This window comes from Rhinolophus sinicus, linkage group LG07 (assembly GCF_036562045.2).
Source record: "Rhinolophus sinicus isolate RSC01 linkage group LG07, ASM3656204v1, whole genome shotgun sequence".
NCBI lineage: Eukaryota > Metazoa > Chordata > Mammalia > Chiroptera > Rhinolophidae > Rhinolophus > Rhinolophus sinicus.
Genome location: NC_133757.1, coordinates 101,099,488 through 101,117,845, shown reverse-complemented (window position 1 = coordinate 101,117,845; position 18,358 = coordinate 101,099,488). Strand labels below are relative to the sequence as shown.

At 35.0% G+C, this 18,358-nt stretch overlaps 1 protein-coding gene across 1 annotated transcript in view; it reads left to right on the top strand.

The window, feature by feature from the left end:
- The window catches only part of TMEM144 (transmembrane protein 144), a 74,155-nt gene extending 67,464 nt beyond the window's left edge, over positions 1–6,691 (top strand). The window contains exons 15-16 of the mRNA XM_074338392.1: positions 941–1,015; positions 6,430–6,691. The gene's annotated coding sequence lies outside the window, so the exon portion shown is untranslated. The remainder of the gene's footprint in view (positions 1–940; positions 1,016–6,429) is intronic.
- Positions 6,692–18,358: the final 11,667 nt, after the last annotated feature.

Genomic DNA, 18,358 nt, shown 5'->3' with positions numbered 1-18,358 from the left:
ATTTCTTACTCTTCCCTTTCAGGTTATTCCATGCTATTTTTTATATATTTTTCTTTTCAAAATGAATTTAGAATAAGTCTATCAAGCAAATAAACAAACACAACAGCCACAACACATCTGTTAGTATTTTGATTGGACAGCATCTGAATTTGTAAATTTAATTCAGGGACAATCAACACCTTTCAAATATTGAGTCTTCCTATTCAAGAGTGCTCAATATCTTTGCACTGTTTAAAAAATATTTTCGTTGTGCTACTGTGTGGTTTTCTATTTTATTATCGTTGTTTTAAAGTAATAGTTCCTGGTTCTAGTTATCAATTCTGTGATTCAGCTTACTTTTATGTTTGTTTTAATCATTTTATTCTCTTTATTTTTAATCTGATTTAAATGCTTAATTCAATATTTTATCTCTTCTAGTCTAGTAATAAGTCATTAGGTCTATTAATTTTTCTATGAATATAGTTTTAGATCAGTCACATAAGTTTTGATACCCAGAGTTGTTATTTTCATTTTCTAGATATTTGGCCCTATCATTTTTTTGTGTTGTTTTTTTTTTTCAGTATCTTGTTTTACACAAAAATAATTTAAGACAGCATTTAAAAATTCTGAGGGGTTAAAGTTTTAAACTTTTATTTTAATGATTTCAATTTTTCATATAATTAATGTAATCGATATTCTTTCTATTTATTAAAATTTATTGAAGCAGTTTTTGTGAACTAAAATAGGATTAATTTCTAGAAGTGTTTAATGGAAGTTTAAATATAAGAAGTCATAACTATTCTCACGTTATTAAATTTAGCATGTACTCATTAAATCGATCTTATTTATTGTCTTTTTTTGCATACTTTAAGCCAAATGTTTATTTTTTAAATTTAATCTGTCAGCTAATGTTTCCTGAAAGTATTGTTTTTCTATTAATTTCCTTTTGTATTTCCTGTAGGTTTGCTTCTTGAGTTGTGATGTTACATTACTTAATTCAGAAAGATTTATTCCAGTTAGATCTTCATTACAGAAGGTAAAGTTTATCTTTACAAAGTTCCACTCTTTGACTTTTGAATGTATTTTTTTCACATTACTTAGATGAGTTGCTTGTAAGCAGCACATAGTTAAGTTTTGCTTTTTGATCCAGTATGAGTCTTATTATTTAACAAATTTATAGTTATCTTTATAATCACTATATTTGGTCCCAATTCTTCCATCTTATTTTATGGTATCTTTTCATGTTTAATAACTTTTTTCCATCTTCTTAAATATAATTTGTATTTTCTGACCCTCTGTCCTCTTGCAATTCAGAAAGTATATCGGCCTCTTTTAGTTTTTCTAGTGTAGTGTAGTGTTTCTATAACTGTGGACCATGGACTAATAGAATCGACTTAGTACTTGTTATACCAGCACATCCCAGACCTACTAAATCCAGGATCTCAAAGGTGGAAAATGTGTGGGCTTGCTCTACACAAGCTAATCAGGAGAATTCCACCAAGTTTTATCTTGTAGAGTTTCAAACCTATTGAAAATGTGTGCAACAAACCCTGGTTTCAAAATTTGAAAGAATAGCAATAAAAATACCTGTATACCCCTCACCTAACTGTAATGATTAACATTTTGCTTCCTTTGCATCCCTTCTCTCTCTCTCTCTCTCTCTCTCTCTCTCTCTCTCTCTCTGTCTCTCTCTCTCTCTCTCCCCTCCCCCCCTCCTTCTCCCTCCTTCTCACTCCCCTTCTTCCTTCATTCTCTCCCTAAAGTAAAGTATCTGAAAGGGAATTCCACCAATCATGATGAAAATCATGTCACATCACTTTTAACTACTTGAGCCTTTATTGCTTAAGGCTAGAATGTTGTCCTTCATTACCACAATATTAACATCCAAAAATGTTAACATTGATTTTAAATTATTACATAAATTAATACCTATGGTTGATTGTTACATTCATGGCCCCTATGAACACTGTCCTTCTACTATGCAAAGCCATGAGACATAAAAGGAGAGAGTAAGTGGAGTGGAACCCAAGCATGACTCAGTGTAGAGTTGGTGGGTGCTCTGTCTCTCTGTCTCTCTGTCATCTTATTTTCACCTTGGTTCCCCCAAATTTTCTATTTTCTTTTTCAGCTCTACTTGTCTTTGTTTGGTTTACTCTCTCTACCCACGTATAGGCTATCTCCATGGTATTAAAATTTCACAGACAGCTCTAGCTACCTATCATTCTAGCCCCAACATCCCTTAAGAAAAGCACCTTCCACATTGGCTAGACACTGAAGAGTCTCAAGAAAAGACTCTGGGTTAACAGGGTGGTAGGGACAAAGCAAGCAGCAACAATAACTGGGATAATAGAAGCTGTATCAGATACATGTCCAAGTCACAATAGAAGAAAGATAGTGCACCTGTCAGAACACAAAATATTGCCTTGTGCCAGATTCCATATTTGGTATTTTTTTCAACCATCTTAGAGCCATTTTTGACAACGTAAAACTCTGTTTTTACAATGTAAAATGAAAATTAAAAACACCATCCCTGCTTAGCACACAGTTATTTGGAGGAACAAAGGACATAATGCAAATGAAAGCATTATTACATTAACTATTATGCTATAATATTAAGTGCTCATCGTTAAATTGTTGTTGCTCGAATTAAGTATACCTAGGAGAAAGGCTTGACTTACCTCATTATCCTAGAAAATATATATGTAAGTAGTAATCAAATTAATAGTTATTCTATGTGTAGATCTTTACTGAATAAACAGGATTAAGACATGAAATCATAGCACTTGTGTTTATATTGTTTAGGATCTGTATATGTTATGTTTGTTCTGATGGGTATTTATCTTTGTTTTATAGTATATAGCAACTGAGCTTTCTTATACTAGATCAAGGGTCAACAATCATGTATGACAAAGTCGGCCGCATGGAATAATAATCTGTAATGAATTTAGGCTGCTTTACTGCTTCTAGATACCTCAGTATCACTTACGAAAGAGTGTACAATATAGTCACTGGTAAGAATAGGTTGTAGCATTTGATAGACCTGGGTTAAACCCTCTCTCTTCCGCTTGATATCTGGGTAACCTTTAGCACACTACACCTTCAAAGCTTCCGTTTCTTCATTTGTAAATGGAGAAAATTATACCTACAGAAGTTCAAAGAATGAATGAAATTTAAAAAAAAAAAGTGTTACCAGGTTAATTCTTACTAAATGCCACAAAATGTGAACACAGGTGGCATTGATCTGAATGATTTTTCCACAGGTGGTTCTGGATTTCAATCCTGAAAGCTCAGAAACTAAAATTCATAGGGACCCCTGAATAGACTGGCCTCAGCAATTCTGAATCGAGCTATCAAAACACAGAAGAGACACATATAAATTGTTGTACATTATTTTTAATGAGAGTTCTCTGCCAAGTGAATCTCTCTACTGCATCCTTTCCCTAGAGATGAGCTACATGGAAAGCCAATTGAACAGAAAGCTTCTCCCTGAGTGAGGAATCAGAACAAGGAAAGATGGTTATTTGATTTGGGTATATAACATAACTGTATATGTGCATACTTTTCTCCACCAGGTAGCTGTCAGAACACACCACCCCAAAATATACCACTTTGGCATATTATTTTGAGCCTAAGGCCGTTGAGAAAAAGCAGATGTAGCATGGCTCTCTAACCTGCGCCTTTCTACCTAAAAGTGGGCATAAGTTTCCTGTGAGAAAGTTACCCTCCCTGTATCAGAAAGAGAACATTCTTATCACTGGAGACAGGGAGTTGATACCCAGATGAACCCATACAAACAAACCTACCAAAATATCCCTTATCCTCCATTAGTTTCCCCATAAATTTCCTAGTCACTTTCCCACATGCACCACCCCTTTTCCTTTGTCTCATCACAGCTCCATGAGCTATTATGCTACATAAGCTCACAGACCAATTCCCTTCTTAGGGTCTTCATTTCCTACATACGTAGCCTCTGTGTACATGTAAAAATTATTAATAACATCAAATAAAATTTGTACCTTTTTCTCCTGTTAATCTCTTTTGTCAGTTTAATTCTCAGGTTCAGACACAGAACCAAAGGGTCTAGGAAAAGTCTTTCCTCCCCTAGAGCTCTGTGTGTCATGTTGGCATACATGTCAGCCAGTCTGGAGGACTCCTGATTCATACTTAGATGGGTCTTCTCAATATTTGCCTCCACTTTCTGCCTGTCTCTAAGCCACCATTACTAATTAGCTTCCCTTTTGATTGACATGAGGAAAGGCATATTAACTTTCAATTGTTTTATAATCAAGTCTGACAGGCCTAGAGGCCCTTTGTTCTACTTAGGATAATTTTTCCAAGTCTGTCGGTTAGCTCTCTTATTTCTCTGCTTTTGTAGTTTTTGGTATATTCCTCAGTGTCATGGTCAGGCATTAACGAGAGTACCTACCTCGTTATACCTTGGCATTTAATAGGTATTTGATAAATGTTAGTTTATTGATTTTTCCCTCACCATGAGTTTATCTTTCCCTGTAGTCCTACTCTGTGTCAAAGAAATGAAAGTCAAATTTTGTCTACAATCTCATTTGTCTGCGATCTCATTATATTCTCTTGACTGATGGTAAGGACCGCTCAGCCTACCTAACTGCCTTGCAGCTGCTGCTCCTCAGTCAGCCTATCAGACAAGCCTCCTCAATGTGGAGAACATATCGATGTATTTCCACTGATTATAGGATTAGGAATGTGAAGGAGAGTATTTTCAAAGTGGTTTTGTTTTGAAGGAGCAGCAGGAGAACAAGTCAGGAGCAGCTCTATTCAAAATATTCATTTAATAGCTTGTTTCTTCTCCTTCACTACTTATATTTAAAAAAGAAGAGTGGACTAGGGAAGATTGAGGCACAAAGAGCGTTTTAAACATTTCAAAGTCACTGGTGAAAAACACTTATTTCTACTGGAAACGTCCTCCCAAACTGTAACTGATAATGGTCTCTGTTATTATTTCCACCCACTTCTGCATCTGCTTTACCACCACTGCCATCTGTTCCTACACACAAACCATGCCTTTTGACATTTTTTGTCTTCTAAGTGAGAACATTTTATTCTCTTAGCTTTGGATGTATGGATTAATTAATAAGAAACTCAATAGCTGGTATAGAGAGAAAAAACTCAATGAACAGAAGACACCTGACCTAACAGAGAAATAAGCCTTGAAAAAGAAGCGATGTCTTTGAAAGTGGGTGGGAGAACTCTCAATTGAGTAGACTTCAGCCTCCCACTGGACATATTTAAGGTGAGAATGCCTTACTTGGGCAGGGGACTGAATACACTAAGATGAGTTTCAGAGGACAGACTAAGTATGACCAAATCTGCAGTTTGAATCAACCACAGTAGTGATGGGTGGTAAACAGATGACCTTAGTGGAACCAAGCAAATGGGAATCAGCAGAGATAAAAACCACTCACTCCTACAGAAGTATGAAGTCTTTCATCAGCAGGGTCATTGGCAAATAGTCATTAGAAGGCATGATGAGACTTTGTTCTCTCTACTTGGACAACTCTTGAGCCTATTGGTAAGCAAAGGTAATTTCTAAAGACCTATAGAGGCTTAGTATTCCATGATCTTCTGGAAAAAAAAAAAAAAGCCAAATACATACACACACACACACACACACACACACACACACACACACACCTGGAGTATAAACTCTGAAATGCGTATCTTATCTCCCCTCTGAAGGCATTTAGATTCCAATGGGTAAGAAGCTACAGACCTTTCCCTTTTCTTCCCAATGGAATTTGTTTACACTAAGGAGATAGGTTTCTCTTTGTTTCTCTAGAGCAGGGCAGATGTCCTGCTCCTACATAAGCTCTCAGGTTCCTAATTTTACTGTTGCCTTTCTGTAGGAAAAAACACCCTTTTTTTTGCACATGCAGCTCTGCCCATTTGGCTCTGATCACATTGCCATAGAAACGGAAAGAATTGGTGCAAAGGGATCTGATGGAGTTCTTGCTCCAAGTCATAATAATCTGCCTTGATCGAGAAATGCATAATATGAACAAATATACATATTAAAAACTTATCATACATATCCTTGATATGTAGAAAAACATAGCTAATATAGATATGGGTAGATATGTAAAATTATAATACATATTGTGGTTATATATTCACGCCACATGAACATGTGCAATTTTCAGTAATTGAACTTTCCATCACGACTTTTTGAAAGTAGAATATTACATAGAAAATAGTACAAAACCCACAATGTGTCTAAAAATGGGGCTTGATTGACATATACAAGCTTTTGCACTTGAAACAAAGGCTACTTAGTCGAGTCTATAAAGGAAAGCCATCACCACCCAAGGTAGCCATGACATTAAAAATATATATATTTAGTTTATTCATGGTGTCATTAAAATTGCCAATCATGTGTAGGCATAGGTCACTGAATTCTTTTTCCTCCTCTTTTTATAGGTATGGGGCAGTGTCTACAAACAGTTATTGTTCCATCCTGGCCTTTTGCACAGAAAGTCCTTACTGCTCTGCTAAAGATCAAAACAGACAATATTTTCTGGATAGAACACTCAATTTAAGAGATCATAAGCTTGATTGTGACTTACTTGGAATAGCAGCACAATATGGAGACTTATTTTTTTCACTGTTGACCAACCAAAATTTCCTATGAGAAGTACAAAGTGAATGTGATAGCAATAAAATAGGAACTATGGACACATTTCCTGATGATGTTGTGCTGGGTTCTTTCAGTATTTTAAATGACCTGGTCATGAATAACTTTAAGGAACTGCCTGAATGTTTTGAATAGTCTCAAGAAACATTAAAAAGATAATAAAAGACCTTTATAAATGTTTTCCTTAGTTAGAAGGCAACAAGGAATAGAAAGGTAAAAATCTTTTCCATCGTTTTCAAGATATTACCAAATAAATTGATACTTTTAGACAGAACATTACATAATGGGCCACATTTCAGCAAGATTCTTGAAACAAAAAAATTGTTGAATAAAAGTCATCGAAGAATTTCAATTTGTTTTTAATGTAAGCCTGGCTTCTCTGTGCTAGTTAATATTTTTAAAACCTGGAATTGTCTAATTGAGTTGAGTCTAATTTTCCTCTGACATTAAGAAACATTAAGCTGAATATTCCTTTATTAGTGAGAGTTTAAATAAATCCATTGTTACTCCAGTGTTCATTTTATAAATTGATTAGACTTAGCGTTACTTATATATATTGTTTTATTTAAATGTAAAACTTACTTAAATTGTTTTTGTTTTTGTTATGTTTCATTTTATTGTTACTTTCTGTTTATAACAGATGATAATGCTTATTTATTTATGGTAGGGATATAATGGTTTTTCTCCCAAAGTAAAATTAAATTTTAAAATTATTTGCATACATGTCTCTGATTATGTTACCTTGCAGATTCTGTAGGCATTTGAATTTGGAACCTTTGGTTTAAAGTACATGACAGGAAAAGAAAAACGATATTTCAACAGGAATAGACTATTCCTATCGATGCTTCTTTGGCCTGGAGCGCCCATTCTATGTATCATAATTGAATTCAGTCCTCAAGGACAATTTCAAATAGAAATACTTATTCTGAAGAAAACTCTTCCCCAGGCACTACAGAGGGAATTAATTGCTCTTCCAGTAATCTTTCAATATTTCCAACAATCTTATATTTACCTCACAGTACAGATTAGATATGTGCAAAGATGACACCAAAATATAATAGATATTTAATAAACGTTTGTTGATTTTTGAAAAATGTTTCATTTTTATGCATCTGTATTTTTACCTATGGCAAAAATACTCTCTAACACTATCAGACATATAGGGAAATATTAGGTTGGTGCAAAAGTAATTGTAATTTAAACGTTTAAAAACAATTGCAAAAACTGCAATTACTTTTGCACCAATCTACCATGTTTCCCTGAAAATAAGACCTAGCCAGACAATCAGCTCTAATGCGTCATTTGGAGCAAAAATTAATATAAGACTCGGTCTTATTTTACTATAAGACCGGGTATAATATAATATAATACTGGGTCTTATATTAATTTTTGCTCCAAAAGACTCATTAGAGCTGAGTGTTCAGCTAGGTCTTATTTTCAGGGAAAAAGGATAATACATTAATCTTTGCAAGTTAGAAAAGTGCAAATTAATCTGAAGATAAGAAATCAATGCCATTTGTGCCACTCTGTAGCCCCTTAGGCAAATTCAGTAATATTCTAACCAACTCCTCTAGGTTTTATATTGTTTTTTTCTTACCTCCAGCACATACTCTTCATGATTATAGCCTTACATGTTATCTTTCTTTCCTGTTTCTCCCTGAGTCCTGGCAGTTAATGACAGAGAAGCACCTTTCTCCTGGTTTTCAGACCCACTAGTTGTTGAATCCTAATGCAGAGCATTGCATCAGTCTGAAAGAACGAATATTGCTTTAATTAGGTGAATTAGACATTGGAGAATCTATTTTCCCCATTAGTTTCTGTATGATATTTTCCTATACTTCTATTTCTCTGTAGATATGGCCTACCAATCTATAACTCATTACAACAACAACATGTAGTGCTCACTTCAGCAAAATGATTGTCTTTTATTGTGATATAAAAGATTATTTCCATTGAACTTTATATGATTATAACCATTCCAAGCAATTTAGTTCCTGCAAAAACAGCACTGATGATAAATACTAAACTGTTCACAGAAGTGTTTCTAATGTTTGCAAAATGTTAGGAAAGACTGTTATGTGGGAAGAAGTCTTATATTGTTTAAAATTTTATTCTCAGTAATTTGAACAAAAAAGCAAGCTTGTATGTCAACATTTAGGACAATGGAGCTATCAATATACAGTGTGGGAGCACTTCCAGGAAATGGAATACATTATAGATAATGAGATGTGCTTCATTATAATTCACAACAATGAGGTGGAAGCTGGGATGAAGTCTGAAGATAAGCAGTTGTCCTCTGGCTAGAAACTAGAGACACACAGAAGGGAATATTTAGGGGAAGGAATAAGGCTGAAAGAAAGTCTGCATTTTAAACTTTAATGCCATCAAAATTATCCTTTAAAATCTTGCTGAAATTCTGGCTATTAGAACCATATGTATTATTCCTTTTCATTATTTGAAGACCGAATTTATTAAAAATCCTTTGTATTGCTTCAGTAATAACTTGATACCTTTAAATGTTTTATCAATAACAGTATGTACAATTGCTATATTTTCCCTTTTAAACATTTTCATCAATTGTTTTATCTCCATAGATTTTGATTTTTTTCATGTTCTAAGTTATTGAGATAACAACAGTCATTTGAAAGAACGAAGGGTATGTGATTTATTTTGATTTCATTCAAATTTTCAAAAAAGTAATTCATACCAGAATTTTGTGTTGGGCAGCAGTTCCGGTTTTTTGTTTGTTTGTTTGTTTTTTAAGGTGGTTATAGTGTCTTCAGAACTTTTATTTATAGAACTGAAGTTACTCTAATTTAATTTTTAAAATTAACCTATAAATTACTTCAATTGCAATCAATCAAGAAAACAAGAAAGCAAGGCTTTAACTAGTTTTCATCCTCCACAATTATTCCTAGGTTCCAAGATGTTTAAAATATTGAAGTAAAATTAAGAAAACAATAGCAAATGATTCCAAAACACAGAAAAAGACTAAAATTATTGGCAAGCAAAATTACTAAGAATGTCACTGAAATTAATTAGAAGAGAAGCGAACAGAAAAGAACAACGGAAGAGAAGAAAAAGGTGCAACTGGGAGATGAAATGTTACACAGGAAACCAACCAGCTTCAGAGGAGATAAAGTCTTATCTTGATTCTGAATTTGGGGTTACTTTTACACTTCATTGAAAGAAATTAAGAGTTGATAAGTTATTTAATACAGCTCCATCTCCACTGCATCTGCAAATCCCTAATGTGAGGAAATTGGACTATACTATTATCTAAGTCCTTCCAGTCAAACACATCATTATTGGTAGATTATTTTTCATGTGTATTCAAGGATTTCAGGACTTGCCATCCCAAAATATGCCACTTTGGCATATTGATTATTTGTATATGAAGGCACTTAAAAAACAGCCAATGCAGGGAGAGGATTTCTCTGAATTTCCCTTATCTGCTTAAAGACAGAAAGGGACCTCAATTGTCATAAATATATTCCCAGGAGTTTCATCAACCAGGGAAGACTGACTCATCACAGGAGAGACTGGAAGTCACCATACTCGGACACACTTTCTCCAAACTATTCTACCTGCCATGATTTCTTCTAAAGACCCACTCATCTTGCCTCAAAAGCATTCAGCCTCCCCCTAGCATCTTAGCGCGCCCTTTTCCTTCCCTTATTGAGATAGTATGCAAGCTCCCAGATCTCACTGTTTTTTGGATATTCACTTTCGTTTTCCTGTGATGCTCCACGCACATATTACCAAACATTCACAAATCTATATACCTTTTCTCCTGTTAATCTGCCTTGTGTTAGTTTATTTGATAGGCCCAGCTATCAAACCTAGGAGAGTAAAGGAAAGGTTTTCCTCCTCTACACATGGAACCTTTCATATTTGCCCTGGAATTCACAGCTATGAAATTTTTCACACTGAAGTCTGCCGAAATATCTTTAAAACATGGTTTAGTCTAAGTTTATTGAAATTTATATTAGTTATAGTGATAGATGAAGCACTGAAGAAGAGATTTAGCACTGCACACAAGTATCTAGTTAAGAGACATGGCAGATTCCTATTCTTAAGGAAGGAATCCAGTTATTGGAGGATATTGGCCAGAGCTGCATCTGGAGGAAGGCAGATGTGAGAGGAGCCAGCGAGATCTTCCTCTAGGACATGAAGCCCTGATTATCCCAGAGTCCTGAGCTGAGTTGAAGTCAGGGAATCAAGCACTTAGTTAAGAGGGTCACAGCAGCACAGAGTCAAGAAGATTGTCACATGTGCTCTATCTTCCATAATTAAAGTCAGAAGTTAGCTCACAAAATATGAAAATGCATTTTGGGAAAATGTGAGATTTACTTTTGCCAAAAAGACTCATTTCAAAAGCTCATCTATTTCTTTTTTGTATGTCTAAACAGATGTCAAAGGTGCCTTGAACCACATCAGCATAATTATATTTTTCAAAAAATTCAAAGTACTAGTCTCCCGTAGAAATACACTTATGAAAATCGATGTTTCACCAAAAACTATAAAAGGAAGAAGCCGATCTCAACTGACAATTTTAATTATCAAAAGTTTACTGTTATTAAGTAGATTATTTTGCACAAATTAATGTAGAACAAATTGGAACTGGTAATTAGAAGCAAAGATAGATAGATAGATAGATAGATAGATAGATAGATAGATAGATAGATAGATAGATAGATATTTAACTGTCGTTGTAACTTACATTTATTTTCTAAACAGAATGACCTGAACTTTTTAAATGATGGAAAAAAGTTGTACCATTTTCTCCCCCACACACACATGTATATCACTAAGCTAACCAAGAATTTAAAATATTTAAATATTAATAATTATATGTAATATTTAAAATGTTTCCCTTACAAGTTATCTCATATTGGGAAATGTACAAGGAGAGCAAATATGTGATGAATCTTATACAGTAATTCTAAGATAAAATGTGTTCAAGGTGTTAACCTTGAACTGACCAATGATAACCACTAGACAGTTTCTAAATGTCCTTGTCCAATAAAAGGAACTAGGTTTTCTTAAAGAAATGGCTGACCTGGGGGCTGGGCAGGGAAAGTATGAGATGTGCCAGAAAATAAGAGAATTTTCACGAATGATGGAAACCTATGAAAAAGACACAGTTGACAATACGAAAAGGCTTTAACTGGCCAAAGTTATAAAACTTGAGAATCAAATTAAAGATATAAATGAATTATACCTCACCAAATAAGAGTCTATACTGATATAAACAATAAACAAATAAAAAGGAAAAGTTCTACCTTAGAGCTCTACTAATACATGTTGAAGAAATAATAGAATTAGCAAATTGTTATTCGGTAGCCATCATAGTAATAGTAATAATTGATTTAAGGTAAGAAGCATAAAGGAATAAAATTTTAATGTGGAACAGGATATTTATATGTGTGTGTGTGTGTGTGTGTGTATGTGTGTATGTATGCAAGTTAACTTTTTATATACATACACATATATATACACACACGCATACATATACATACACATGTACATACATAGAGAGAGAGGAGAAAGAATGGCAGAGAAAATGTGATAGAATACTAACAATGAAGGGATTTGGACAAAGGAGATATAAATTTCTATGTACTTTTTCCTAACTGTTCTGCAAAGATGTCACTGTATCAAAATTTAAAAGTTACCCCAAATTTCATCAATTCAGATCCTATTAATTCAGCCTCTAATATAGTATCTTCATTTGTTAACTAATGTTTTACTCTTAAAATTATTATTCAGGATTTGTGTAGACTTCCAATGGCTATACATTCAACACAAGAGAGCTGTTGAGTGTTTTTTTTTAAGGAGGGTGCAGCTCACAGTGGCCCAGGAGGGGACTGAGCTAGTAGCACAACCTTGGTTCTACTAGTACCACGCTCTAACCTGCTGAGCTAACCAGCCACCCCGAAAGTATTCCTTAAATAGTTTCAACATCTGGTAAAGATGAAAAACTAATAATAAAGACTAGAGTTTAATTTTTTTAAATATTAAATATTTATTGCAAGTTAACTTTTTACAGAACCAGATAGTATTCTAGGCTCTCAGGTCAAAATGACGCTTGCCAGGAAGGAAATACCAAGTGGCCATGCATTCAGTGAAGGAAGAAAGCCACTGAGCACTTGCATGTATGGGGGAAGAACAAATCCTTTCTTTGATGTTGATCAGTGTACTCCTATCAATTTTATCTACCAGTCCTTTGTGGAACACCTTTAGTGGGCAAAGCCTGTGTTCAGGCTCTGTGTAAAAGATAATACAAATAAAACACAGACTCTATCTTCCAGGAATTTAAATTTAGAGAGAAAAGAAGAGGAGGAGGAAAATGATATATTCATAATTAATGTTAATATAACAGAAAAAAATGGAACTATGGGAAAAAATAAGGAAGAAAAGATTAAATCTCACTGGGAAGTGTGTATTATGGTTTCTAGAAGGATACATGATCTGCCCCTTTAAGGATGCACCTTTTATTTTACAGCTATTAAGAGGGGATAGGGTGACCTAGACAGAGGAATCTCTTTTTAAAAAAAAGAAAAAAAAGAGTCTGGAAAAATGCAGATTATATTTTGAGAAAAGATAGTAAAAGCATAGGGTGAAGTTACAAACATAGGCCAGTCGAGTGTTCTTCCCTGCCTTGCCATTCTTTGGAATTCAGGATCCTGTGAACTCACAGAGACTCCTTCAGTTTCTGGAAGGGTACAGTTCAAGACATCTCGACAAATTAATATGAAACATGTGTTTTGTTTTGTTTTCCCATAATTCCAGGCTAAGAGTCATCAGATGCAATCGTGAGATCATAAAGATTGAGCCCTGGTGATCATTCTCATAATAAAAAGAAAATTTTATTAGACGTGAACCTGGAAATTATATCTGGCATTAAAAATAACTGTTGGCAACAGAGTTAAAAAAATGACATTTTGGTTTATTTTATGTGAACAGCACATCCATTTCTAATCAGTATTCACATAACACTAACGGCAAGGATAATGTTTTGTAAGGTTACTTTTTGCCTTGTTTATTAAAATATAAAACAATACCTGGTTTTGATAGTTGCCATTCATGATAATCTATTATAAAGACCTTTTAGGGTGGGAAACTAAAATATCTAAGCATAGACAATGTGATTGATATAAATATTGTGGAGGAGATACTTTTCTAAGATGTGACCATGGCCTGATCTGGAAGCTGGACCCAGGCCAGCAGGGGGAGACTGCTTCCTGCAAACCCACCTTGCTTTGAAACTGTCTGATGGTAATCGATATTCATTCTGACAGAAACCAGCGCCCCTCCCCTGCCTCCCACTACTTGTCAGAACAAGGATTTCATGGTAGGGCAGGACCTGGACAAGTAGAGCAGAGGAGGTGGCGTAGGTTTTCATTTGAGAAATCCTACACGAGGGCAGCGGAAAAGTAAAAGGCTGAAGAGTTCACTGATTGGATGGGAAAGATGAAGGAAAGAGGAATCCAGGCCACATACAGGAATGACGTCAGTGAGTGATGGTGACACTAACAAACAGGAGGAAATTTAGAATGGAAGGTGGTAAATTCATTTTGGTCATGCTGATCTGAACTGCTTTAAAGTGAGAAGACGTACAGCAGGCAGTTAGATAACCACCTCTAACGTTGGAGGCGTCCACAGCACATAAGTAGAGATAACCTGAAGTTTATGAGACCACACAGGGAAAGTATATACTGTAGAATAAAAAAGAAGTGTAAAAGCATGAATTGTGGGAAATACCAAGATTTAAAGGGCAGGTAACAAAAGGGAGTGTGAAACTGAGATAGAAACGAAATAAAGGCATGAAGGAAAACCAGCAAAGTTTGGGACCATGGAGTTCAGGGGGAGGAAAGAGTCTGAAGTAGAAAGAAATGACAATATGTGTTCAATGCAGAATCATGTCTCACAGTGGGCTGCTGCAATGAAGTCAGTGAGCGATAGAGCCAGAAGCAGCTTTAGAGATCATCTAGTCTGGTCTGAACCTCTCATTTTGCTAATAGGAAATTGAAGTTCAGAGAAATTTGGTGCCCATCTCATAGTGAACTACTAATGGCAGAGCTGGAGTTTGAGCAAAATCTGTTAATAGCAACACCAGGACTCACAAAAGTGTTATTGAAAGTTGGTAGTGAAAACTATACCTGAGGCCAGTATCCAGGTATTCTTAAGATAACACATAAAGACAGTACAGTTTTTACAAAAGCACTTTTTAATTTCCAGGGATATATTGGCCTGGACATCTTATGAGCATCAATTTTGCATAATTTGCAAATCTTTAAAATGTGCATGAGGCACTTTATCACAACACAGAAGGACAATGGACCGCTCCACTCCTCTCTGCTTGAGGACCAGACTCTAGGATTAGACACAGGCAGGACGCTTCCCATAGATCCCGTAACTCCCTTCCACATCCACCTCACAGTGACAGCATGAATCACTGCTGAGGGAGGAGACATTTGCAGCTATGAGACAAACAGTAGACAATTACGGGCACCTGCCTAGAAGTTAAGGTATGGCATGGCATGGTCTTCTATCCCTACCGCCACAGAAATGTGTGTGTGCGTGTGTGTGTATGTGTGTGTGTGTGTCAATAAAAATGTTTACTCTAGATATACTGAATAATTTTATACTGAGTCAATTCTTATGTTAAATAATCCTACGAAAAATGTAAACTGTTGTTTGGAAAGGGAATGTCAAGTTGGTTTCCACTTTTTATGCCAAAACCGATGAAGTGAATGTATTGCAGTCACTGTAGGTTTATTCCTTTCATAGCTTTGACAGACATTACTGAAATTAAACATTTTAATTTAAAAAATTTGAAGATTATAACTTTCGTAAAGTTGAAACAGTTAAAGGTCTTCCTTTCGGAATGGTGTTTGTGGCCTTTTTAAAGGGAAATATATGTGTTTTGTATTTTATCTATAGTAGAATTTAAAGATATATTCTGTAGACTGAAGATTTCATATGAAATAATGCTGTCAGAAAAGAAAGTCAGTACTTGTCCTACAGATTCTGAAAATGTATGGAACACGATTCCCAAAAATATAACAAGCAACCTAGCAATTTTCAGGGAACAAAAAAATAAGAAGAGTGATGTAAAGGAAATTTTCCCTTCATTTTCCACTGGGATAGTGGAAGCAGCAAGAGTCAAGGGTTGCATTCTGTTATTTTGGCAGTTACAGTGTTGGTGGTGGTGTGGTTTTCAGGGGAAGGAGGGCTCTTGTTCATTTCCAATGCAGTATTTACTGTGAGGTAATAGTAAACATAAATGTTTTGTTGAAATTTTTCATATTTTATCACATAACTCAGATTTCTTAATTATTGTATTTTAAGATAACTCTTAAATGGCAAAGCATATTATAATCAAGATTTATGAAGCCATTGTACAAAGTCATTACTTCCATTCTCCCAGATATTTTTAGGCTTTAGTAAAACATAGTTTTAGTTTAAGCAAGGAGGAGAAAGATGTGAAAACACTATACCAATTTAGACACGAACATAATTTTCACAAATATAGTAAAGATACCTAGTTTATTGCCATATGTTAAAATTCTTAAGGTAAAATGATGTTCAGCCTTTAGAGGAAGCTGTTGTGTATAGCGAACTCCACAATCTTGTCCACACAGAAAAAAGGCAATGGCTTTAAAAATGGACTAAAATACACACATCAACCCAAATGTCACATATGATGCCTTTTTTTAAATTTCCACAATGTTACCGCAATCTTGGCATAAAATGAAATAAATTCCCAAATATAAATAGTCAACCACGTTGATCTAGAGATCAGTGTTGCTTTGGAACTTTTCTCGGTATTAGATAGAAAGCACAAGTGTTGACTACTTTATAAAAGGCACTGAATCAGTTGTTACAGGATACAACAACTACACCCTGTACTTACAAGAAAATAGCAGAGTGTCTCAGGAGCTAAGAGAAACCTGAGTCCAAGCAGTGTCTCACTGCTGCCCTAATACTGACGTACCAGGTCAAATCACTACACTTACTTGTTTCATTACCTTTAAAAAATAGTGGTAGTATATTACTGCAAGTGTCCCAAATATAACTCTAATTTTCTGAGAAAGGTACAAGTTCTCCTGGAATTGGTCCACTAACAGAATACTTCCAATATAGTATTATTAAAGGTAATTCCTTATAGATCGCTAGGAAGATGCCTTGGAAGAATTAAGGATTTACGTATTTGAAACTCGGGGGAATATTTTCTTTCCAAAGACACTTTATTGATACTTATAAAAACAGGACACTCACTGTATTTGAAAACATAGATATGGCCAAACTGAAGTGATGTCTCAAGTTTGAGACTATCTATAAAATTTTGTTAAGAATTAAGCAATTTATTTCTCTTGAGATAGAAGTAAAGTCAAACAAATATCTAAGCTAAAGACTATTCAGTTAGATTTTATAATGCAATGAATTAGAATAAACAATTGCAATTAATTACCATTGTGATTTCCTAAGATAATAAAAACAACAATTTTTTGAGAAAATTTTAATTTGAAAGAAGTTTAAATATTACTAGAAAATAGAAGTGATTGTCAATCTCAATAGTCTTATCAAGAAATTATACAATTAAGTCTTGTACTTCAATCATGGTTTACCTGGCCCTCTGGTTGCAAAAAAAATGAAAGTTTCTTGAAATACTGTTAAAAAGGTTCTTTGAATTTCACACTAAACTTAAAATTGTTATTTAACATATCTAAGACTGCCATATTTTCTTGGCAATAAATCATTGGCATTTAGCAGCAGACACCCAATTCCACAGTCCTTATAGTTACTATTTCCCCCAAACTGTTCAAATCCTATCCTTAGGGTCTGTTACAGGTCCACTCCTGTCACCAACTGTCTTAGACATTCCCTACAAGCAGAGCCTGAGAAGAGGATTCTCATTCAAGACTTATTGAGTGAGTATTCTCCAGAGGAGAGGAAAGAAGTCAGACTAGGGTAGGGGTCAAAGCTAAGAGAAAATGTAGTTTCAGCTGGAGACTGCTTTCAGCCTGATCTCATAGGAAAACTCTAGAGTACAAATCACCCTAGAGTTGGTCACAGTGCCCTCTTGTCATTCAGACATTGGCTGAAGACTGCCGCTGGAGGATGGTGCATAACTTTCCAGGTGACGTGCACACCATCATCTCAGGGTGTTTTTTTAGAGAAGAGGGTCAGCTACGAACTGTTAGTAGTCAGCACTCATAGTAGCTGGGGCATGGGTATGTTAGTTGAACAAAGAGGATTTATAATACAGCATCTATAAATCACATTGTGTGCTCACCACCCAGAGTCAGTTCTCTTTCCATCACCATATATCGGATCCCCTTTACCCTCATCTACCACCACCCCGCCCCACCCTCTGGTAACCACTAAACTATTGTCTATGAGTTTTTGTTTCTTCATTTGTTTGTCTTACTCTTTTGTTGTTTTCAGTTTTATACACCTGAAACCTATGTAACTCTACTAACATTGTCAACCCAATAAACTTTAGTTAAAAATAAAAAATAAGAAAAGAGCATCTGGACAAGGTAGTGCAGCATAGACTATGGCCACACTTCAGAACCGGGTTACTAAGAGTTGCTACCTCTTCCATAATCAGGAAGTCACTCGTTTCACAACTATCTTTTCACAGCTATAATCTGTCACTCCAGCAAGGCAAATACCACACATAAGAAGCCACCACACAAAAAA